At 48.3% G+C, this 25,633-nt stretch overlaps 1 protein-coding gene across 2 annotated transcripts in view; it reads left to right on the forward strand.

Annotated features, from left to right (window-relative positions):
• Nucleotides 1-25,633, forward strand: part of LOC144159086 (uncharacterized) — a 50,139-nt gene that overhangs the window by 4,373 nt on the left and 20,133 nt on the right. The window lies entirely within an intron of this gene.

Below are 25,633 nucleotides of genomic sequence, written 5' to 3' on the forward strand. Positions count from 1 at the left end.
TAATAAGTAGGAAGGCCCTACTTCTCAGCCTTGTGTGTGGTTTCAGCATAGATCAGCACAGAAGCTATACGGCATCTGATGGCACACAAGTCAGCTTCTACTTTGGATAAGCATTCAATGAACCTTTTAATTACTCAGGAGAGCCTTCACGAGGCCTACCTGGCTAATAGCTTGCAATATAGGGATCCCCTCCAAGTGCGCAACAGAACTGCTCAAGCTCGCTGATACGCCAAGCAGCTTGCCCGCTCGAGGTGGTTTGAATACTGCAAAACCTTCAACAAGCAAACCAGCACTTGCGAATTATAGCAAACCCGCCAAGCCTTGTCAGGCAAGTGCAGGACACGAAAAACTGCACTGAACATGCAAATGGCCTCAGACCTGATGCCAAAGGAGTTCGAGGAGGCCACTGCTAAGGCATTCGTCCCACAACCAGCCATCCCAACAGACCCACACGCCTATGGACCAAAGAAACCAGCCACGTGACGTGGGAGCTGAGGCACCATTCACTCTCTAAGAGCTGATTCCGGCCCTAGAAACTGCCAACGTGCACAATGCTTCAGGCAGGGATGGTATCACTTGTCAAACGCTCCTCGACCGTAATGAGCCGGGGAAGCTCATACTGCTGGACGAGTTTAATGATATTTGGTGAGCTGGGAGCATCGCAGCAGAATGGAATCATTCGATTACCCTACCTATAAGCGAAGGAAAAAACCCAACAGCATTTAGAATCTCGCAGCATTAAACCTATAGAATCAAACATCATTAAGACCTATAGCACTAACATCAATGCTATGCAAGTTCCTCGAGCGCATGGTGCTGACTCGCCTCGCATATCACTTCGAAAAGTAAAGCCCAGGTTTTTTCGATCTAGCCCAGACTAGCTTCCGGCCAGTGCGGTGCACTCAAATCTGCTTTCTACTACAATGCCAGCTGGTGACAGCTACTACACCAGCTGTCAGGGTTGCCTTGAAGACCCGGGCATCCTCCTGGCAGTAGACCTGCTGAAGGGATTTGACGCGGTGGCACACTCGTCCATACTGACAGCTCTCTACGGGGGCCGGAGTTGGCACATGAATCATGAACTTCGTGCGATCCTTCCTGGTAGGCCGAACGTTTGAGATCAAATCTGTCTCAGACCCACTAAGGACAGTCTCAGATGCCCGGGGAGTGCCGCAGGGTGCCATATTGTCACCGGTCCTCTGTTACATCATGATAAGGGGACTGGCAGTAGAACCGCAGAAAATCCCACACCTTGGTTTGACATTCTTCATGGGTGACATCACACTGTCGGTGGATACCACAACAGACATACAGGGAATCATGCAGCAAGACTTGGACACCATCGACCACTACCTACCTTCCACTGGCATGCAGCAATCACCAGAAATTACTAACCTTCTCCTGATGGGTGGCTACGACTCGAAGCAAGCAAAAGTAAGCCTAACCCAGGCTGGCAAGACACATCATGTGACCAGCGGAGCGGTGGGTGAGGATCCTTGGGGTTCCCCTCATGAGGCTGGTAAAACAAAGGAATGCATCCGTCTGTGGCGCCATCCGCCTTGTAAGCAACCCCTTTGATGGAGCTGTCGCATGCACCGGCAGAGCTTGCAACCCTGACTGCCAAGGCATGCTACTGAGCAGCTTGCGTCGTGTTGAAGCAAACACAGTGCACACTACTCGAAGATCTCTATCTCAAATATGTCCACGCAGTAACTGGCTTATCGCAGCACACCAGGACTTCAGAGCTCTACAGTTAGCTTGGCGGCCACCCCTTAGACTTAATCAAAGCACACAATGAGGTCCACTAACTATGACGGCAAAACACAACAGCGGGTGGAAGACCCCTCACCCTCACGAAAGACCTACCCCCAGATTCACCCAAGTTACCACACCTATTAGAGCCTTGGCTCGATGTCTCCCTAAATATCCAAAACCCGTTTCCATCAGCAGGATCATAAAACCGAGCATTGAGCAGCAGCTGCCCGTGCTGACAGAACCTGGAACTCTGCGTTCATGTCCGCTACCTGGAACCCCATCACACACACAGCCGGGCTGGCTATTATATCCCCGTTCAGCACCTGTAGACAGATAAATGGGTATGAGCACAAGTCCAGCCCAGGCCAAATTGAACTCTGCCTCACAGGGGAGAGGGTGGTCATTTACGCGGACAGTAGAAAGGCTGTAAAGGTCCTTGGCTGCGCACCCAGAGCTAGGACGCTTGCTCATGGGATCAAAATGGCAAACAGGTGCACAGGCACTATGGAGTGTAGGTGAGGATGGACTGAGTACCAAATCAGGCTGGTGGAATTGGCAATGGAGCTGCACAGGAGTTGGGAAGCAAGCACATGGGCGACCAGTCCATCTTGACGACCCAGACTATGCCTGCACCAGACAACGCCGACCCAACAGCCGAAATTTTAGCAGCTGAGTAGGAGTGAAGAGCACTCGTTTGTGGCACATCCCTACTAATGACCACCAACTGCCACAAGGACAGCTGCGGGGGGCTCAAATCCTCAGCCACGTGGGGGGACCGCACTGAGATATGTGCGTACAAAATGGCAGGCCCCTCAGCACTGCAGACCTGGGCTACCGATGACGAGAGTGATGACAACGACCGAGAACAGGACACCGTAGTGAGCTGTTCTACGTGCACCATGGAAGCGCACCCAACAGTGAAGCACATGCTGTGGGAGTGCCCTGGCTACCAGGACCTCCGTGCCCAGTACTTGTCGCCACATATCACCACCCTGCACCAATGGAGCTCCCCCAACAACAAAACCGCGACACACTGCTCTCCCTCTGGATGTTCAGTCACGACATCAGCATTAATCACTGCATGTGATTGCGAATGTGCAGCGTATACGTGCCAGTGTGTGTGCACATTTTTTTCCCCTTCTGCACCACTTTTCCCCTATCAGGCCAAAGAGCCATCCTAATATAAAGACTTTTCATTCATTCAATTCAGAATTCAGGTAAAAGTATATCTTGTACTGCAAAATTTTTGCATCCGGCCAAAGAGTGTTGGCATTGCTGGTGCTCGAATCAATGCCGTTTGTTTTTAAAAACCCACCGATCTAACCCTATGTCATAGTGTAAGTGTCAATAGCAAAGTCCTTTCGCACTGGCTCGATAGAAGGTGTGTAGTGAACAAACCAGTGGAAGGAGGTTGTGCGTATAGGAAGTGCTAGACTTTTCCTTTTAATAGTCTACAGTCATGGATTTGAATTTCTGTCGTACGCATGCTTGACTCGCCCTCTGGAGGCTTAGGTTCTATTACCGTTGAGAGAATAATTTTTTTTCCGACCTAATCTGATTGATTTGGCTCGGTGGGGGTGTTTGTTATTTTAGATGCTGTTTTGTGGCTACAGATGCCGGCTTTCCATCTCAATGTGCCATTTAGTGCTCTTGCATTATAAAACAGGTCTTTTCTGATGGAGGCGAAAAGCAAAAAACGCCCGTGTCTACGAGATTTCGGCGCACGATAAAGATCCCCAGGTGGTCAAAATTAATCCGGAGCCCTCCACTATGGCGCGCCTCATCGCTTGCGTTGCGTCGGCGCGTTAAACCCCACAATCAATCTATCAATCAAAAAACAGGTCTTAGCCCTGCATTGACAATCCTTTGTAGTCTTGCCTTCCAACACTTCTGCGGATTTTTATCCATTTTGGGGACCAAACGTATTCTGAAAGGGTGCCTTTTTCTAAAATTATCGGCCTGTAGCTCTACCTAAGACAGCTCACAACCAACCTTTAAGGGGAATGTATTGAATGGAAATGGTACTATTATGAGCAATATGAAAGGGAACACAGGAACGCGTGGCAAACAGCCTCGAGGAGGAGGAGGAGGAGCAGGAATCACTTTATTGAGCCTTAGGCTGGTTTACCGAAGCGGTGTGGCCGCCGGTTTGAGGCCGGCAGCGACGTTGGCAGCACGGGTGACCAGAAGTATCTGGACCTCTGGGTCCGAGCTGCCCAGCGCTCCCTCCCACTGCTCTTCATTAACTACGGGTGGAAAGGGGTCTTGAGGACAGGCCCACATGGAATGAACCAACGTGGCTAGGTCCCCGCAGAGTGGACAATTTGGCGATGGGAATTGCGAGGGGTGAATTCGGTGCAGAAGTGCTCGGCAGGCCAAAGAGTGCGTCTGCAGGAGTCGCCAGAAGCGCTCCTGATCGTTGGTCAGCTCAGGGTGGGCAGGAGGGTATTGACGGCGAGCGAGGCGGTAATGCGCAGTGATATCATGGTACGTGATTAGGTGATCCCTGGCTGACCTGGCGCCGTGGTAGGGAACGAGGCTGGCACCGGCACGGATAGTAAGTCCTCGTGCTGTGTTGTGTGCTGCCTCATTTCCACCCAAGCCGGTGTGCGCCGGGGTCCAGACGATGTCTACCAGGGAGGTTGGGGGATTTTGAAGGAGAATTTTGGCCGCCACGGGCGATATGTACCCACGGGCGAAGTTTTGAATGGCCGCTTTCGAATCCGTGATTATAATTGTGGGTGACGGCCGAGTCGTTAGTGCGAGCGCTATTGCCGCCTCCTCTGCCGCTGCCGGGATAGTGGTGCGGACAGTTGGGGAGTTAGCAGGGGGGTCATTCGGGCTGTTAACTACTGCGAGGGCAAATGCGTCGAGGTGGCGGTATTCTGCCTGTGATGAAGTTCGGGTTAGCCGAGACACGTGCCAGAAGTCATAAGGGTCGGAGACATGGCATGGACGAAGAATGCAGTGGTTGTATTGTCGGAACGTGAGACACGCGGTGCGCGGAACGAAAAGAAAAAAAAGAAACCAAATAATAAGACTAGGAGAAAGGAAAGAGGACAGAAGTCCTTGTCAGTCCTAGTCGCGCTAGTCCAGTAACCTTAGTCGGGTGCGGCGTCAGCGCCTAATGCCAACCGAACGTGCTCACGTTGCAGCGCAGCGTCCAATGAGGTCCAGTGGCGCCAGGCAGGGTAGAAGCGGCAGCAGGCACAGGTAATAGGGGTGGATCCAACGGGTGGTCTGCCCGAAGAGGTTGCGGCCCCTTCCTGGTTGGCCCGACGACCAGGTGACCCGGCGCAAGGCGCGGATGCCCGGCGCAGCGGCAGACACGGGTATCCGGCGCTGTGGCGATGGCCCCGTAGCCCCGGCAAGAGCTGTCGACGTCCCGGCGCGGTAGCACGGGCGCCGTTAATGGGTTTCTTCGCGATTCCAAGCGCGACCCCGAGCTCGAGCCGATCTCGCCGTTTCGTCCCCCTTCTCGCACTCTCCCTGCCTTCTCATCATCAGCGCGCATGACATCGTGGCACATACCCGCGCACGGGGGATTGACTTGGCATCTCGTCACACTACCCCCGGCTTCAGAAAGTTGCTGGGGCGGAGCCGCACACACTTTCAAATGACGCCAGTGGGCAAAAGGTGGTGCAGGAAAACAAAACAGAAACACTGTTCGCACAGTCAACAGATTTCGTGAACCGGCAGTAAGCATCGTCTGGACAACACAACACTGCCGAGACGCCAAAACAAGGTTCAACAGGTTGACCTCACAGCACAGATGCTTCTATTCGGCGTGGCCTGTCAGTGCGCTACGGGCTTGTCGTTTTGCTTGACAGCAGACTTTCCGTTACGCACAGGCCAACAGTAGGCATCTTCCTCGAAAGAGCAATGCTCACCTCGATTTTCGGATTTGCCGTCTTGCATGGCTGACAAGTCCTCAAAAATCTTCGGAGGTCGGCGTAAATGGTTGGCCAATAGAACTCCCGGAGGATTCTTTTAGTTGTTTTTAAAAATCGGTGATGATCTGGGACTCCTTCATGGCCCTTCCTCATGACCGCTTCTCTGAAAGGATGTGGAACAACAAGTTGCTGGTTGAAGCGGCCAGATGGTAACGCGTACCGACGGTACAGCAGCCCCTTTTCACAAACAAACTTGCAGGGGTTCTCCTTATCGGAAGACGACTCTGTCGCTGCCATCTTCATGCAGTTGGCCAGAGTCTTGTCCAGCTGCTGCTGTTGCCGCATCTCTTTTCTGGTAACCCCGGCGAACATGATGGGACTTGCCGGCCGGTTACGCTGTACCTTCTGATGGACACGGCAGGTGTTCTCGTCGGCCGAAGAAGTTTGTGCTTCTCCACCGAGCACCGCTGGAGTTGCTGGATGCCTTGGTTGCTGTGGCTTCCATGCAGGGTTAGGACTGTTGGGATCCCTAACACCAGGTATGTTCCCCGGTATCAGATCATACAGGGGGTCGGCCATGCATTTCGCCAGAACGTGTCCTGTGAAATACGGCGTGTCCACGTAAATGTATGCCTCCTCAAGGCGCCGCGTGGTGTTGTCTACGAACAGGACTGTCGACGCCTGGCCTGTGAGGCAACTGTCTGGAATAAGTTCCCGACGCACGATGACGGTGTTGCAGCCGGTGTCTCGTAGAACGGACACCAACCGCCCGTAGACCTGGCCGGTGGCCACAGGCATGCTGCTTGCCAGGCTTCCTTTTTGGAGCTCGCATTCTTCACCCCCTGAATGTGTGGGGACCAGTTTGCGTTTGCCTTTGCCGCCAGTGTCCGTATTCACTCCTCCGCAAGGGCGTTTTGCAAAAGTGCAAGCGGAGACCTGTTTGTTATTTGGCGGTTTGGACCGGCAGCTGTCCGTCTTGTGCCCCCGTTTTCCGCAGTTTTCACAGCGGGCAGCCCGTGCTGCTATCCTGCAGTCAGGAGCACAATGTCCTGTTTTGCCACAGATGAAACATGTGGGGCCTCTCTTGGTAGGGGTGTCGACATGGGGCTCTTTCCTGGGGCCCCGATACCAAGACGCATCAGTATATGTTGGCCAGTGGGAGTAGTTGAGAGACGACGGAGCTGATTGATATGATGCGCCTCGACCAATTCTTGGGCGGTATTATGAACCCCGAGACGCTCAAATCTGGCAGTGGATGTACTCAGAGGAATTTGTAGCGCAGCTTTGTAGGCCTTTCTGATAAGACAGTTAATTTTGGTCATTTCTGCATTCGATACACGCAGGTATGGGAGAGAATATGTTACACGACTGATGATGAAGGCCTGGATAAGCCTGATTCTCTCCATCTCCTTAAGACCATGGTGGCGTCCGGTAATTCGTCGGATGAGCCCAATTGTTTGATTAACATGGGAGCTTAACTGCGAGATATATTTAGTGTTACTACGATTATGCTGAATGACGAGACCGAGGACCTTGAGGGTGCGCACCTCTGGGATCAAATGTTCATTCAGGTAAATTTTGATGTCAGGAGAATTTGGAGAGGTCGATTTGGCTGGTAAGAGGAGAAGCTCCGATTTTGCGGGAGAGCACTCCAGGCCCACCAAATGTGCTTCCTCATTCACGAGGCGTGCACCTTGCTGTAATGTTTCTTCAATGAGTGCATCGCTACCACCAGTGACCCACAGCGTAATATCGTCCGCGTATAGGCTATAGTGAAGGTGCGGGATTGTCTCAAGTTTCTTTGGGATATTGAGGAGAGCCAAATTGAATAATAGAGGCGATAAAACGGCCCCTTGTGGAGTCCCTATGGAAGGAAGAGTTAGTGTATCAGATTGAAGGTCCCCTATTTGAATGAACGCTGTACGAGATGTTAGGAAGCTACGCACGACCAGGCGACCCGGCGCAAGGCGCGGATGCCCGGCGCAGCGGCAAACACGGGTACATACGCTCTCCAGGCGATATTAATTCTACGCCACGCAGGATGGCGGCGTGGGTAACCCGGTCGAATGCCTTGGTGAGATCCAGCGCCAGAATAGCAGCAGTGTCGAGTCGGGATGGAGGGGTGATAATCTCACGGGAAAGTTGCAGAAGGACGTCCTGAGTGCAGAGTCCGGGGCGGAAACCAATCATCGAGTGTGGAAGAACGTTAGTGGAATTGAGATGGAGCGTTAGGCGGGCGAGAATAATGTGCTCCAGGACCTTACCAATGCATGATGTGAGAGAAATGGGTCGGAGATGATCAATGGTAAGGGGCTTTCCAGGTTTCGGGATGAGCGTGACCTTAGCGTGTTTCCATTCGGAAGGGAGTGTACCGCGTTCCCAAAAATAATTGAAGTATTCCGTAAGAGCCGAGATTGAAGGATCATCAAGGTTTCGGAGCATTTTATTGGTCACTCCATCCGGACCCGGTGCGGATCCTGGGCGGATAGCCAGAAGAGCACTGCGCACTTCTGCCTCCGTGATGGCGGCATCTAGATCATTATTTGGTGCTCCTTGATATGATGGAAGCTGCTGAGCGTCTCCTGAAGGAAGATATAAGGAGCAAACTCTATTGATTAGTTGCTGATTAGTACCCGGGAACTTTTGTACGATGGCTGTGAGCCGATGACCCTGTTCTGTTTTTGCGCGAGCGGGGTCTAAGAGGTGTCTTAAGAGGGACCACGTTCTCCTCATGCCAAGGTTTCCTTTCATGTTATTGCAAATTTCGTGCCATTGACTCTCAGCAAGTTGGACAGAATAGTTTTCTATTTCAGTATTTAGCTTAGCCATTTTCAGTCTTAATTTTCTGTTGCGTTTATTTTTCCTCCACGTGCGCTGGATGCTACGGAAGGCATTCTGTAGGTGTTGCAGATGGGTATCTACCGTGTCGGATGGGATATCGGGATCCACTGGAGTGCGCGTGCTTCGGGCATCAGTAAGAAGTTGGTTCACCCACTGTTCGAGACCCGAAGGGGTGATCTCTGGAGGGGCGTGGGCTTGCTGCACCTCTCGGAATTCGTTTCAATCTGCCAGATGCGTCTGACGCGGATGGGAGCGCAGGGGGCGTTTTAAAATGACATCAGTTTGAAGAATGAAGTGGTCACTACCTAATGTGTCATTGGTGTTGGACCAGCATGCGTCCGTGACATGATAAATGAAGATGAGATCTGGAGATGAGTCTCTTTGTACACTGTTGCCAATTCGTGTTGGAATCGTCGGATCCGATACTATAGCAAGCCGATGTGCTTGGATGTGATCCCAGAGGAGCCTACCCTTGCGCGTGCAGTGAGGGTATCCCCAGGCCGTGTGAGGCGCATTAAAGTCGCCCACAATAAGAAGAGCGTGTGAGCCTACTGTTTGCTTGGTGAGAAGAAACAAGTGGTTAAAAGTATGCGCTGTTGAACGAGGGCTGCTGTATAAGTTCAGAATATATAGCCGCTCAGCCTCCCGTTTACGTGGGTAGAGAACCACTAAATCGTGGGGAATGGGGATACTATCAAATTGCATCCGTTCAGCGGGGATATTGCGGTGGACTAGGACTGCTGTTGCAGTGTTATCCGTGCCCTGAAAAGCCCTGTAACCAGGGAGCTTAGCCATGGTACCTACTTCTTGTAAGGCTATAACCATAGGGCGAGATTCGGCTGCCTGTATGAGGAGTTGCAAGGCATGTCGTTTAGGACGGAACCCCCTGCAATTCCTCTGCCAGACCCGAGTGGACCCTATGTTGTTACTGAGCGGTTGGGCCATAGTTGGGAATTGGAATCTGGTTAGGGCCAGTGAGAGAGTTGATGTTGTTCACTAGATCACGTATGCTGGAGTGGAGTTCGCAGCGCAGGGCTTCGATGTTGGCATGCAAGTTTGTCATGCTGGCTTGAATTGTCTCATGAATGCTCAAGTATTCTGCTTTCTGTTCTGCTAACGCCTGCTTGCAGGAAGCCTCAACCTGAGAGATTTGCTGTCTAACTGATTCCTCAGGGGATGGAAGGACTGCGTCAGGAATGGAGTCGTCCGACACCGCCTTACGTTTGGGAGGGGGAGGAGTGGGAAAGGAGGGAGTGTCCTGCAGGGCGGAATCAGGCGCTTTCAGGGCTTCGTTCTCCTTGCGGAGAGCCGCATTTTCTTCTCTAAGGAGGGAGATTTCAGCCCGTATCGCGTTAAGCTCTTTAAGTATGTCTGCGGGCGAGACAAGGGAAAGAGGTGGAGAGTTAGATGAGCAGTGGGCGGGAGCGACGGGGCAGCTCACCTGTGAGTCCGGAGCAGCCGGCACTTGTCCTTGTCTCGGAGGGGGTTTCAGTGGTACTCCCGTGTGTGCATGGGTCTCGGGTCCTGCCGATTTATCGAGCCGTCGGAACAGTCCATCCGGAGGCACGGGCGGACGAGTTTGTTGCTTTTTCTGGTCTTGAGTGTCATTCAAGGACTGTCCCGCCGAGGCAATCTGAGCGTAGGTGGGTGCACGTCGCCGCGGTTGGTATCGGCGTGGGCAGTCGGCGGAGCCAGTGATATGGGTCCCTTCGCAGACAATGCACTTCGGGGTGCACGGATGAGAATCAGCGGGATTGGGGGCCCCACAGCGAGGGCAGCGAGGGGCATCACGGGCTTTGGGGCACACGTCCTGTCGATGACCGGGGGACCAGCAAGCAAGACACGCTTCAGTCTTTCGACGAAAAGGCTTGCAGCGGTATAACGTTGAGTGGTATCGGATCCAGAAGGGGACTTTTTGGCTGTCGAATAATATCTGGGCCATGTTGGATGAGTTCATGCGCTTGGCGTCCAGAATGGGGAGCTCCGGGTTGTAAGTGCATATGCTGTCGTGCACTTGTTGGGGGCTATCATCCTCAGGAATATTAAAGATGACTCCTGTGACCGTGTTGGATGGGGCGGCCACGTGTGTGGAGATTTCATACAGGTTCCCTCTAAGCGTGAGGGCGGCAATGCTTGCGTACCTATGGGGGCGTTCCTCCGAGGGCGTGCTAACAATGACATAGTTAGCAACGTACTGGGGTCGTATTTGGTCTTCCCTGTTTGGTGCAATTCCTGCCTGGGCTTGGATAGCATCCGCGAGGGTGGCTTGAGCGACGGAAGTTAGGGCCAATCCGCCACGCGGGCGGAGGACGATCTTAATATCCTCAGGGGGAAGCGGTGTGGCCGGCGGTGTCCGTTGTGCTGGGCGCTTTCGCTGAGGCCGCTGACTTGAGCGGTTTCCGGGGGTGCTTACTTGCTGATCGGGAATGCTAGAATCCGCATGCAGGGCCCGCTGACGGCGGCGAACTTCTGCCCAGCCAGGCCTTTCGAATTCCGCGGGGTCCATTTCCTCTCCTTCCACGATGCTCTCCATGAGCGAAGCGAGATTTGCCCGTGGCGCGCTGCAGTTGGCGGCGAGGAGCGCACGTGCAGCAGCGGCGCCGAGTCGAGGGTGCTAGGCCTGATGAGGCCTAGCAGAGCCGTCGGCTGGGCGCAGAATTCAGGAGCTCGTTGGTTCGCTCAAAATACACCACGTACCACAAAAATGGTGTCCAGGGGGTCGCCGTGATGTATCGAGCGCCGTAGCACACAGTTCGTCGTCAGGGCAGGCGTGTAGCCTGCAGGACAGGGGTCAAAAAGCGGAGCCGATGTGGGGTGCGACTGCAAACCACGGCCCCCTAGCGGGAATCGAAACAGACTCGGAGCGATAATTGCCCGGATTGCAACCACTTCTAGGGCGGTACGCAATTGAAGAGATTGGCAAGGGATAGATTTTTGCGTAACTATAGCTACGCCACCAGAGCAGTGCGTGCAGCTATCTCTGTCTCTCCTAAATACTGAGTATTGGTTCAGGGAATTGGTGTGCTTAGGTTTCAAGTGTGTCTCCTGTAAACATAGGATGGCTGATTGCGTTTTGTGTAGGATTTCATATATATCATCTAGGTTTTTAATAAGGCCCCGGCAGTTCCACTGTGTAATTATTTGTGCTACCATAAATGTTTAGGGAGGAGATTTTACCTGGTGTAGATGAGGACTCGTGCTGGATGTATACTATCTATCAGTTCTGACTTGGGCTTGTGACACGGGTGGCTGGTGGCTTTTTGCCTCGGCCCACCATGGTGTGCTGTTCTCTTTCCGCCTTTGGCACTGGCAGAGACGGTGTTACCTCCATGTCATCATCTGAGTGGTGTGACAGTGACGAGATGGAGTCCTTGCGGGCTCCACGTCGGGATATGTTCGAAGTGGAGGCAGGAGCCCCTGCCGTCCCCGACTGTTTGTTGGACACAGAAGTGGTCGTGGGACCGACCACATCTACGTCCATGGCCGCCTGCAGTCTGGCAGCTGGAAGAGGAGGATTGACGGCAGAGCCGTCACTCCTCACACTCGCAGCTAACACAACACTTGCGGGCGCCACATGTGTCGTGTCGGATGGTTGGGCTGCCTTGGGCAGCACCTGGGGGGGCTGGGACGGCACCAAGTCTGCTTCGCAGTACTGGGTGGCCGCCGTGACTAGACGCCGCTCCGCCCCCCGGCGAGCTGCATCGGCATACCTTTGCGAAAACATTGGGTGTTTCTGTCGTACTTCTTGATAGGTAATGTTCTGGGTGACCTTCATGTTTATGATTTCTTTCTCGGCTTTGAATTTAGCACATGACCGAGAGTATGCAGCGTGGGGTTGTTCACAGTTGGCACATTTCAATACGTTAGAAGCACAGTTCTCTGAAGGGTCATGATGTCCTGCGCACTTGGCACATGTCAGTTTTCCGCGGCAGGTGGTAGTACTGTGCCCATACCGCTGGCACTTGAAGCAGCGGCGTGGGTTGGGTATGTAAGGTCGTACGTTGCAATGAAGGAAGCCTGCAGTGGCAGACTCTGGTAGGACACTTCGGTCAAAAGTTAGGATCACATGTTTCGTTTTTACTTCTTTGCCATCGCGTCTGATCATTATTCTTCTTACCGCAGTAACGCCCTGGTCACGCATGCCCTCGAGGAGGTCAGACTCACTTTCATTGAGCAGGTCCATCTCAGATATGACGCCCTGCGAGCTGTTAAGGCTCCGGTGTGGCGTTACAGCTACTTCAAGGCCAAGTAGGTCGGTCTGGTTCAAGAGACTATCAGATTGTTTTTTAGTAGATAGTTCTACAAGCACGTCCCCCGATGTCAGCTTCTTTGCCTTGTAGTTCGCACAAACTACACTCTCAATGAACTTGGCAATTAAGAAGACTGACTTGCAGGTAACTGGAGATTCCTTGTTCTTAGATTGTATCACTAAGAAGCGAGGAAAGTTGTCCGGGGTGTTAAATTTTATGTTGGGCAGAGGTTTGAAAATTACATCGGTGCGGGCCCTTTTTGGGGCCCGATCATTTCGAAGAGAGGGTTTCGAAAATACCATGCGACATAGTATAAAGCAGGGAACTGGGGTACTTTCTTCTTTGACGTTACCCTGATGGTCAAAGAGGTCCCGGAGCTCCCAGCTGATAGACAGACAGGGAGCCCATCGGCCGGAGCTTGATCAGGGCTCCGACGGCCACCGTTCACGGCTTCTAACCCTTCACCTTTCAACTTCTCGCCATGGTAGGTAACAGCTTAAGTATGGGGGGCTCGGGGTACGGGGTGTCGCCACTCACCGTCACCAAGATTCCTCAAGGTGCCCCGTGCGGGGAGGGGGCAATGACCTGTTAGTTCACCTGTTGGTAAATTCCACTTTTTAATTGTTAGGGGGAAGAAGCTGTACTTAAAAAGATTAGTATGTGGTTAAAAAGGTGCTAGGTTAAGTTTGCGACTATTTCTAGTACATTTCAGTTTATCAGGGGACAAATTGTTCTGTAAAAAATAACATGAAGCATTCGTATGAATGTGCAAAAGTTTATGCCATTCGCAATTACGGCGTTTGGGCAGGGGTTGTAATCCTAGTGTAGCAAGGTAGGATGACGGTGAAAAGCTCCAATCGAAACGGCGGCAAATAAAAAGGATTGATTTGTTTTGAACTGATTCATGTTAATTTCAGATAATTCATAAGTGTTCCAGACGGTGCGGGCATATTCTAGGATGGGCTGGATGAGCGATTTATATGTTAGCAATGTTTTTCCACGGAGAGCTTAGCACAATGTACAATTAGGCAGCCTAATTTTTTTTAGTGCTCTTTTGCATGTATATTCAATGTGCTCAGACCATGACAATACTTATATTCAGACACGCGATGAAGGGAAGAGCCGTTGAACAAATAATTAAAAGAAACAGAACTGTGCATACTGAAGGATAAAGTTACTGTTTTTGTAAATTTTCTATTCATTTTCCATTTGTCACACACCTTCAAAATTGTGTCAAGGAATCATTAAGTGAAGTATGGTCATCATTGGTGTTAATTAAGTTGTATATAATGCAGCCTTTTTTGTATATAACGAGGCAGATTTTTGTGGATACATAATTTGGCAGATCCTTACCATACAATAACAAAAGTGGCCCCAGGAATAAACCCTGGGGAACATCGGATGACACATTCACTACAAACGCGTCAAAGGAATGAAATGAAACATACTGGGAGCGGTCACGCAAAAAAGCTAGCAATCCAATCAACTAAGGCCGTGTAATTAAAGGGGCACTAAAGGTCGAATTAAATTTTGTTTTAACTGAAATATCATACGCTTCGTAGCACTCTCAGCGTTTGTACAACGAGCAATGATTCGCTATTTCCTGAGAAATCCGCAAAGAAAGCTGGCACATCGCTCTCCCACTTCCCTTTCATTTTTTGGTGATGTAGACATCGCATCACAAAAAATGAGCTAGGGAGCAATGCGGTGTGGCAACAGTAGGTTTTACGTCACCAAGCCATGGCCGACCACCGAGAACATATCTTTGACTAAGGAGGCTGGCTTTCACTTTTATTACTTGTCACCGACCGAACGAGAAATTCTTTTCACCACTCTGGCAGCCATTGTGTGCACCTACTCAGGCCATGTAGACTTCACACTGGCCGTGAACGAAGCAGCGACAAGCGCCGTTTCAAATATCGTGCAAAATTTGAAGCCCTGCTAGGCACCAAGTCAAGAAGCATCCTTTATCTTATATACTCTTCTCTTAAGCGATGCGCCAGTTTGGCATGAAATACACACTCACTTCTCGCAGCTGTCTCAAGTAGTCTTTGGGGCTGAATGGTTGAACTTCGAAGTGGTTCCGCCCGGCCAAACCTAACAGATGCGCACACGATGTACAGATTATTTATCAACAGCGGCTCGCAGTGAGCGGCAGTACACCAGTTCAGATTCGTTGAATAACCCCCTGCAGTAAGTATCCTAACCTTTCACGGGCGACAAGGTTTGAGCTGGATGGGGGCACGCTTTACGGATGGCAACATTCGCGCGCGGAGAACGGATTAGAGTCTCAGGCTTGTCGGGCCGCTCAAACACCTGCGGTAAATCTTGTCTCTTTGCCGCTTTCTGTCGGAGATATTGCTTGCAGAAGCTCGAGCGTTCACCATGGTAGGTTATTGACTTGGCTAAATGCGCATTAATGCTTTTTTAAAACAAAATTGAATGCTTTCCAATGAGCTCTCACCGTGCACAAATATTGTGTGACGTCACAAACCGTAGTACCCAAAAGCTTGCATGTTTCTGGCATTTTCTGCTTTATTAAACAACTGAGAGTTGTGAGAATGGTGAATTTGGATTCCTCGGACCTTAATCTATTGATGCAGTTCAACTCGTTTCCACCCTTCAGTGTCCCTTTAGTATAACGCGAACTTTATGAAGAAGTTTTGAGTGGGTAACGGTGTCGAATGCATTGGATAGGTCTATGAAAATTGCATCTATTTGGTCTCTCTTGTCAAAGAGTGAGGCAATGTCATGAGAAAATTCGACAAGCTCAGTGATTACGCGGAACCTGTGACAAGCCATGCAGAATCACACTAAACGTTACTTTCAAAAAACTCCATAATACGACTAAATAATAAATGTTCAAGAAGTTTTCATGATTGATATGTTAATGGAATTGAACGAAAGTATAATGGTGACTGCTTGTTGCTGGATTTCAACATGGGAAAAAATTGTCGCCAATTTCCAGACTAACGGGACTGTCGAGGTAGATAAGAATTTTTCTCGGAGTCATGGTTAAGTGCTGGCCTGTTGAAACACAATATCTGATCAGAACAGCTTTGTTAATTCCATCAGGACCACAGTATTTCTTATTGTCCAAGTGCAAAATTAGATACTAAGTCCCCTTATGAGGTACCGTAATATCGCCAATTGAGAATTGTGACTCATGCGCCAAATCAGGTATGTTGAAGTTGTTCGTTAAAAATACTGACTGGAGGTACTCACTTAAGCCAGTGGTGATAGCTAACGAGTCACTTGAAGAGACATTGTTTGTAAGAACAGTGTTAGTAGAAGACCCGCCGCGGTGGCTCAGTGGCTAAGGCGTTGCGCTGCTGAGCACGAGGTCGCGGGTTCGATTCCCGGCCGCGGCGGCCGCTTTTCTGATGGAGGCGAAAAGCAAAAACGCCCGTGTGTACGAGATTTCGGCGCACGATAAAGATCCCCAGGTGGTCAAAATTAATCCGGAGCCCTCCACTACGGCGCGCCTCATCGCCTGCGTTGCGTCGGCGCGTTAAAACCCCACAATCAGAATCAGTGTTAGTAGAAACCGAAGAGGGCAAAAATTCAACTCCAAAAGTTTCTAGGGTCACTTCTCAGCAAACTTTGTAACATAACCCTAAAGTAGAAGCCTTTAGATGAATTCATTTAGATGAATTTTGTGGAATTGTTAAATTCGGCGATTTTAAGTGGACCACAGTTCCTTTTTGCATGCCTTAACCTCGCAGCACAACGTGACAGGTGAAGTATGTCACGTGAGATCTAAGGTAGGCAGAGATGTTTCTTTTTAGATGCGATGCATCTCTTGCTCTGAGGCTTGTCCCTCCTGCGTCGTCGGCGACCGCACGCCACCTGCGCATGCGCGACTCTCCTCCGCTCTTCTCTCCGACAGCTGTGCGCAACACTCTCACTCCGTCTCATTATCACAAACAGCTGCGTGCGTGCACTTCGCTCCCTTCGCTCCGCTCCCGTCGCGCAAGTGTATCCTCTCCTTCAGGAGCTGTGAATATAAAGCGGGTAGCGCGCTGCGGTGGTTCAGTCAGCGCTCGCTCTCGTTCGACTTCGCGTCACTTTGCTTGACTGCGTGCTTGACTTGATTGTTCTGATGAAGACGTGATGGAAGCGACAGTCCCTTCAGCGAGTGGACTGACGCAATCCAATACCAGCATCAGTCCAAACCTTCCCTCATGATGCGTCGCATCATATCAGGGTTCCCTCGCGGGAAGATGGGCGTAATTTTTGTCTTCAGCGGGACGAAGCACTGCAGAAAGGTTGGCCTGCAGAAGCACTGCAGGCCAGATCGAAAAGACCTAGTATATTAACCCAACATCTTCCGTAAAAAACTCGAGCACACTCACCCAAAAATGTAGCCCTAATTTTTTTAATTGGAATTGGGGGGGGGGGGGTACAAGGAAGAAGATTTGCCAAAATAAGCACTAAGTCTGGCTCCCGTGCTGCCTGGAAGAAATTTCGGATCAGGTTCGAACCCCCCAAACCTCCTCTGGCTATGTCCCTGCATTGGCCTATACCTCTCTAGCGAGCACACGCCCATACCGGCCGAGGTCTTCACTATTCCCACGCGTCCGGGCAGCATGATGTCAGTCCCAAAACCATGATGTGATACACGGCGTAGCAGCTCGCGCCAACTACAGCCAGCATGTCAGCTACGTCACAGGAGCCTTGACGTCGGCAGTATGTAGCAATGAGCAAATGATGTCATGCTGGCCCACTCTGGGCTTTCTCGTGTGGGCAAAGATTAAACGGGATTTAAAATATGCTATACTGAACGGTTACTGTTGAAACTTGCCAGGAGATATCTCCTGATAAAAAGGAAGCATTTTACATAAGTTACCTCAGCTTTCAAATTCTGTGTCACTACTCCTTTAATAATGTTTGCTTAGTTTTGTGTCCACTTAAAGTAATTGGGGAATAAAAAATGCCGTCTTCATCTCTGAAAATGAACAGGTCTCTACGCCGCTCCTTCTTGGCAGCAACGGAAGTGTTCGACTGCTCACCTCCATGTTTGCCTGTTGTCATCCTGGCATCCTCACCAAGCCCAGGACATGTATCCTTTCTGAAGTATCCTTGCAGAAAACTTGATAATTTCCAGAAATAGAAATCACTATTCACAACTGTTGTTGGACGGCAAGGTATACACTAACTGAATTTGTGCCTAAAACTTTTCGGGAGACTGATGAAGAAGGTACCAGGCTTTGTTTTACATTAGGAGGTCAATGGCATTCTGTATTGTAAAGGCAATATGACCATATGCTTCTTTCTTGTGCCCATTGCAGAGAAGCCACTTTGTCTTCCAGAACTTGCTTTAGTGAGCCACCTAAAAATTCTGTGTGGATGATTTGGGTAGACCAAAACATGCTTGTGTGCTCAGTTATTGAACCCGTTGACAGAATTCAGGGATATTGTGCGCGAGTGATATTGTGCATGAAGCGGGCATTGCATTTATTCATTCTGGGTCATGATGAGAAGCACAGCTGGGTCAGCTGGAACGAATGTACTAATGCATAAGTGAGTGTTGTTTTTTAGCTGACTCGGAGAAGTCACAGAAATTTGCTTGAGCTTCCTCACAAGACAACATATTATCCAGGAGCATTGAGTTCATGGCAGGGGTGAGCTGTGTTGACTGTTCTGCCTTATCCTTAAACACTCACAAAGAATAAAAGGAGCGCTAAGTAGACGAAGTAGACACAAAGGACATATACAAGCGTCTGTTTATGTCCTGTGTGTCTACTTCATCTTCATCTGTTTAGCGTCCCGTTTATTCTTTCAAATGAAGCATGAACCAACTAGCTCAACAAGTTTTGTTAACGCATAAAAGCATCACTGTAAAGCATGTCAGAATGAGTTGTGAAGGCCAACCTTATTAAGTCGACCTTTGCACTTAGCCTAGCAAGAAAATTGCTAAACCTAAAAAACTCGGCAAAGTTTACTCGTTGCTCAGGAATTCGCACTGGAACTGGCTGTTTGGGCCAACCATGGATTTGCTGGTTTGACGTTGGAAGTTCTGCATTACTCAATGTCCGGGGTATTTTTGTTGGCGATTGCATTTGTGCTTCACATCACAAACGGGGTACTTAGGATCTTCCGCTCTTTGCTGCCATTTAGGTGAGGTGGCTTTGGCGCGCTACTCGGGGTTGGATCGTAGCTGTCTCATGTTCTCGAGGAGTGACTCGCCGGCATTTGCGCTGTGCTTTTTCTTCCTCGGGAGTGGCACACTTCTTCAGCCAAGCCATGTTTTGTGGGAGTCTAAGCGATGTGCATATTGTAGAGTGACTAGGTGATGTGCAATGGTGCAGTGACATCATAGCTAGGCGTCGCTTGGCTCCGCCTACACAGCTGCGCAAAGGTCAAGCAGGGCCCTCGTGCTGGAGGAGTTTTTTGGGGGGGATATTTTTTGCGCTGATGCCACCGAACCAACTTCAAGGTTAAACAGCTCCTCTGGTAAAAAACCGCCATCCCACCTACTAATATAGAGCCTGCTGTCGAGATAGCTGGGTGCACATGCATGCTTGCTCTTCGATTCCCTCCGACATCTTTGTTTGTTGAGCTCACCTGGATGCTCAGGAATATGGAACTCTTCTTAGAGTGAGCAGCTTGATGGTGAGAGCAGCTGCAGCATGCAGTGACACCATGTGTTGGCTCATGTTAAGGGTAGCAAAATGAGTGCAGCAGGAGCATTAAGGGGTCTTCATTTTCAATCATGTTGTGGGAATTGTGGGAACAACTCGTCAAAAGACATTGCAAATTCTGCACAAGAGTGCAGGGTTTCCCCATTGCTCGCTGACAGCTGCTCACTCTGCGAACGGCACCACTAGGTGCCACGTTCCACAGCTTCTGGGCGGGGTGGCTCCAACCAAAAACATTATCATGCGTTGACCAGCAAAAAACGTGTATGTGCACGTAGTTATCTCGGCCGCATGTGCTGCACCGGGAGGCAGTACACCGATGTTTTTTCTCCGCAGCTCGAATGGTCTGTTTGGTAAAGCACAGATCATGGTTGGGCGGTAGCCTTAATTCCGTTGTATTTTCATTTCTATGTGCCTTCTTGTTACTTCCAGCTCCTCTCTGACCATTCTATTGCAGTGGCGGTTGCATTAAGGGGGCACCTAGGTCTCTGGTACAAAAAATTGCCCAAAAAAGCATTTTTTAGGTAGCAGTTTTCTCTTGATTTGCAGTTTTTCCTCTAGAGATTCCGTATGTAGAACAGTACGAGATACTTATAAAAGCCATAGAGGCCGGATTTCGACAAAGAAATCATTTTCCCATAACTCCCCACTTTTTCGCCACGAGTTGTATGGCAGTGATACAAAATTCTCGAGAGGTACACCCCAGCAAGTAGTGCGGCTAGGAAGATCACTTCATTTGCACTGGGAAGCTGAATGTTTAAACTATGCGCAATGGCAAGCAGATTCTGCATTTTGTGCTTCAGTAGTTGTTTAATTAGTATTATTATTAATTCATTAGCAGGAGTAGTTCAAACTTAGAAGTTAAAATTGATGTAAACGTGTATGTGATTGCAAAAAAACTGCTTCCCGTATTTTCTTCTACGCAACTTTAGTAATCTTTTGTTGAATATTTTTTTTTCGTATTGTTCTCAAGAACAATCATGGTGATTGGTTAATTAACTCGGAAACTAGTTATCTCACATCAAAACTATTTAGATATTTGAAATCAGCTAAAAAAACTTAACAAGCCCATGAAGTTTCGTCAGAATTGGTTGGAAAACAAAAAAAAAGTTTCTAAGACCAGTGTGCCCCCTCAAGATTACTTCGAACGAATCTCTGTTCCCGTTGTGCAACCAATGGCTCTGTTTTGATTGGTTGCACTTAACTATGTTGCCTGAAAGATGTCCTTTCATGACTTTGCTTGCTCGTCTAGCCATTTAAAGACATGACAGAATAAACGGACAGCAAGCGCACCTTTTAAGAAGATATATTTACTAAGCCTGCCTCTAGTGCCCTCTTAAACACACGTGGGCAGGCTGTTATGGTTTTGTACACATTTCCCAAAGGATGCAGTGTTGCTGCTGATAATTTGCACACACCGTTTGTCCTGTCCCATGCATGAATTGCTTAGTCTTGATCTGCATATGCATTCGACCCTAGGGACCAGTTGGCCCAACCGGCCACACTTTCAAACAAAGCAGTGGTTTATTTTTCTCTTGTCTGTATTTAGATTTCTATTTACTTGTAAAGAGGTTCAAAAAGTTCTAATCATCCTTGAGCCAAAAGGCTTGCTTGCAAGGCAGCCAAAAAAAAGACATTTTGAGAGCGATTGACCTTAATGTTCATTTTTTTACAATGCACCTCTATGTGAAAAGATAGAGAAATTGGCCCCTATACTAACCAATTATAAACAAACACCACTCAAACTATGAATATGTTAGTCTTTCAACACAAAATTAGTAAGGTCCCAACTGTTTTTGGAAGTCTGAATTTCGGTGGCCTTTTTCCACTAAACTCTTTCCTTTAGGAGACATCTGTTAGAACTTTTTTGGAAGTTTCCAACATTTCAGCATGCGATTTACTCCTACAGGAAGACAGTAGTTGTTTTTAAGGCAACTTAAATTGAAACAAACCTCGCTATCTGCAGTTTATTGTATAAAACATTATGGACGTGCTTGGTGTGGCAAAAATAAAAACAGCTGTCAAGCCTGCTCCACTTTGAGACAAGTCCAGACTGCTTAAATATGCCGCATTTGAGGTTTCCCTGTGTGTGGGACTTGAGATGGGCATTTGGAGGCAGTATTATCTGTATTGGGATTAGTTCCCACCACCCTTCCCCCTGCTGCGCGCTCAGTGGCAAAGGAGAAAGTGAGCTTCAGCAGCTAAAAACCAGATTAAACCGACTTTCTTGAGCAACAATGAGTTAGAAAGTTGTTCCTGTCGTAATAACTTGCTGCAGCATGGCTGTCCTGAGAGAGAGAGAGAATGCTCTTTAATGTGAACTGGTGAGGTCAGCCCTGCTAGGGACAGGGCTTGCTACACCAGATGCGGGGAGACTACGCTGATATCAGATATCAGACATCCAGACGCTGATATCAGATATCAGACTACGCTGATATCAGACATTAGGGTTACAGCAGGAAGAAGACAAACATGAAACGTTAAAAAGAAAAGGACAAGAAAAACAAGAGGACGCTGCCAGCAGAGTCCGGAGATAAAAACACAATTGAAAATAAAATCGTTAATGGAAACGCTGAACCAACATGAAAAGTAAATTACGGGAAAAAATGAGGCACCTGATAAAACCCATGACCTTCTGCTGTCCTACATTTTCATGTAATTCAGGGATAATGTGCGCTTGAAATCGAATGCCCGGTTATAAAAGTGCCACAGAATTGGCCAAAGACATGCTTCTTGCCCGGTTATGATGAAAGTTATTGACTTTCACGGAAAAAACCAACATCCATAAAATGGCCTCAAATTTAAAGATTTTGACTTAAGCATTTCAGAAGACGTTTTGATAAAGATACAGATACATTGAAAAGAATTTCGAAAGCAGCTAAGCCCTTCCCTGATAATGGCTCACTCATTCGCTTATCCTAATTTCCTTTGCCTCGTTTCTACCCATTCACCGCATATCGTTGGCGCAACTGAGTTGTGGTTACACGATAACATTCATGACAGCGAAATAACACCAACAAGTTTCACTGTTTTTAGAACTGATTGGCAACAGAACTGATTGGCAACGTGGAAAAGGAGAAGGCGTTGCGTTATTTTTGCAGTCTGACCTTCAATTTTCAGTTCACCCCAGCCCGCCTGATACCGAATCCGTATCAGGCAGGCTTCCTGAGACGCGGGAAAAATCAGGAATTCCTGATTTTTCGCGTGCCAACAACTCTTCCATTATCGATTATTTAAGCTATTCTTTTTGACGATTTTAAACAGCTCAGTTAATCTAATGACGTGAATTCCTTTATGGCTTCTTTTGGAAGTATTGTTGCAACCTTTCTCGAGTGCTTCATCCCACTTAAGACACAAAAGAAACATCTCTGCCTCCCTTAAATCTTGCGTGACATACTTCACCTGTTACGTCGTGTTGTGAGGTTAAAGCGTGCAAAACCGTGGTCCATTTAAAATCGCCGTATTTAACAATGCCAAGGAATTCATCTAAATGAATTCATCTAAAGGCTTCTCTTTTAGGGTTACATTACAAGGTCTACTGAGAAGTAACCATAAAAACTTTTAAAGTCAATTTTTGCCCTCTTCGGCCTCTACTAACACTGTTCTTATACAGAATGTCCCTTCAAGCGACTCATTAGCTATCACCACTGGATTAAATGAGTACTTTCAGTCAGTATAACGAACAACTTCAACATGCCTGATTTTCCACACGAGTCATAATTCTCAATTGGCGATATTACTGTACCTGATGAGGGGGTTTTTGATCTAATTTTGCACTTGGACAGTAAGAAGTGCTGTGGTCCTGATGGAATTAACAATGCTGTTCTGTTCTAATAGTGTTTCAACAGGCCAGTACTTGACCATGATTTTACCTCGACAGTGCCGTTAGTTTGGAAATTGGCAACAATTTTTCCCATGTTGAAATACAGCAACAAGCAGGCACCATTAAACTTTCGTTTGATTTCGTTAACATCTCAATCATGGAAACTTCTTGAACATTTAATATTTAATTATATTACGGAGTTTTTTTAAAGTAACGTTGAATCCAGCTTCTGTCGCAGATTTCACGTAATCACTGAGCTTGTCGAATTTTCGCATGACATTGCCTACACTCTTTGGCAAGAGAAACCAAATAGATGCAATTTTCATAGACCTATCCAAAGCATTCGACCCCGTTACTCACACAAAACTTCTTCATAAAGTTCGCGTTTATACTAAAGGGACACTAAAGGGTGGAAACAAGTTGGCCTGTATCAATAGATTAATGTGCCAGGAATCCAAATTCACCATTCTCGCAACTCGCAGTTGTTTTATAAAGCAGAAAATACCAGCAATGGGCAAGCTTTTGGGTACTATGGTTTGTGACGTCACAATACGTATTTGTGCATGGCGAGAGCCCATTGGAAAAGCATATATAAATTGTTTTCCTAAAATAAACAATTCCGAAGTGGTTGAGCACACGAAGTAAATGTGAAGCAAAGCTTTCTGTGAGCTGACGTAAATATAGACAACAGATTATATACATTGCGAGGCAAGCTGCTTTTCTCACTATTCATTCAGCCATCACGCTTTCAGTTTCGTTTTAAAATAGCATTGGTGCTCATTTAGCCAAGTCAATAACCTACCATGGCGAATGCCCGTGCTTCTGCAAGCAATATCTCCGGCAGGAAGCGGCAAATAGACAAGGTGGTGCACCGCAGGTGTTTGAGCAGCCCGACAAGCCTGAGATTCTAATCCATCCTCCGCATGCGAATGTTGCCATCGGTAAAGCGTGCCCACATACTGTTCAAACCTTGTAGCCCGTGAAAGGTTAGGGTAATTGCTGCAGGGGGTTATTCAATGAATCTGAACTTCTGTACTGCCGCTCACCGCGAGCCACCATTTATAAATAATTCGTACATTGTGTGCGCATAGCTCTACCCTTGTTATGTTTTGGCTGGGCGGAACCGCTCTGAAGTTCAGCCATTCGGCCCCATAAACTACTTGAGACAGCTGCGGGAAGCGAGTGTGTATTTCACGCCAAACTGGTGCGGGCGGGGTAGGTGTACACAATGGCCGCCAGAGTGGTGAAAAGCATTTCTCAATCGGTCGGTGACAAATATTAAAAGTGAAAGCCAGCCTCCTCGGCCGAAGATACGTTCTTGGTGGTCAGCCATGGCTTTGTGACGAAAAAGCTACAGTTGCCAGACCGCATCGCTGCCTCGCTCGTTTTTTGTGATGCGATGTCTACGTCACGAAAAAATGAAAGGGAAGCAGGAGAGAGAAATGCCAGCTTGCTTTGCGGATTTCTCAGGAAAGAGCGAATCGTTGCTTGTCAAACAAACACTGAGAGTACTATGAAGCATATGATCTTTCAGTTAAAACAAAATTTTATTCACCCTTTACTGCCTTTTTAATAACTCGGCCTTAGTTTATTTGATTGCTAGCGTTTTACGTGACCCATTTCATTCCTCCAACGCGTTTGTATTGAATGTGTCATCCGATGTTCCCCGGGGTTTATTCCTGGGACCACTTTTGTTGTTATTGTATATTAAGGATCTGCCAAATTATGTATCCGCAAAAACCCGCCTCGTTATATACAAAAAAGCTGCATTATATACAACGTAATTAACACCAATGATGACCATGCTTCACTTAATGATTCCTTCACACAAATTTGAAGGTATTGTGACAAATGGAAAATGAATAGAAACTTTACAAAAACAGTAACTTTATCCTTTAGTATGCACAGTTCTTTCTTTTTTAATTATTCGCTTAACGGCTTGCATGTCGGTGTACTGCCTTTTATCTCTTCCTGACAGGCATTACGTGTGGCTTGCTTAGTGCAGCGAATGCATCTGGACTTGTGCAAGTACAGTGTGGTCCATTTTTTTTTCACCCATCAGGTCCTTGCTCCTGCAATGAAAAGATGATTGTTAGATTCAACTTGTACCTGACAGCAACGGCTTCCTTAGTTGTCTGCTCAAGGAATTTAAACACACCTTTTTACTTTGTTTCAGTGATGTAAAAATGTGGAGGCCAAAATGTGGTCATCACTGCACCAGCTTTTACGTGCACAAAAGCGAGTGTTAAGGTGAATGCGTTCGACTTGGCAGGTTTGAAAATTTATCGTTCCTGGCACGCCGATGGCACACAAAATGGACCATGGTGCTCAAAATTGAAATCGTCATTTATTGTCGTGCGCAGTGCTAACGGGTTAAATTGAAATTGCATGTGTGTAAATCTGAATATGCAGCATCTGTTAGGAGCTTGA

This window comes from Haemaphysalis longicornis, unplaced genomic scaffold (assembly GCF_048455015.1).
Source record: "Haemaphysalis longicornis isolate Haplotype H1 unplaced genomic scaffold, Haemaphysalis longicornis Haplotype H1 scaffold_10, whole genome shotgun sequence".
In the NCBI taxonomy this organism is placed as follows: domain Eukaryota; kingdom Metazoa; phylum Arthropoda; class Arachnida; order Ixodida; family Ixodidae; genus Haemaphysalis; species Haemaphysalis longicornis.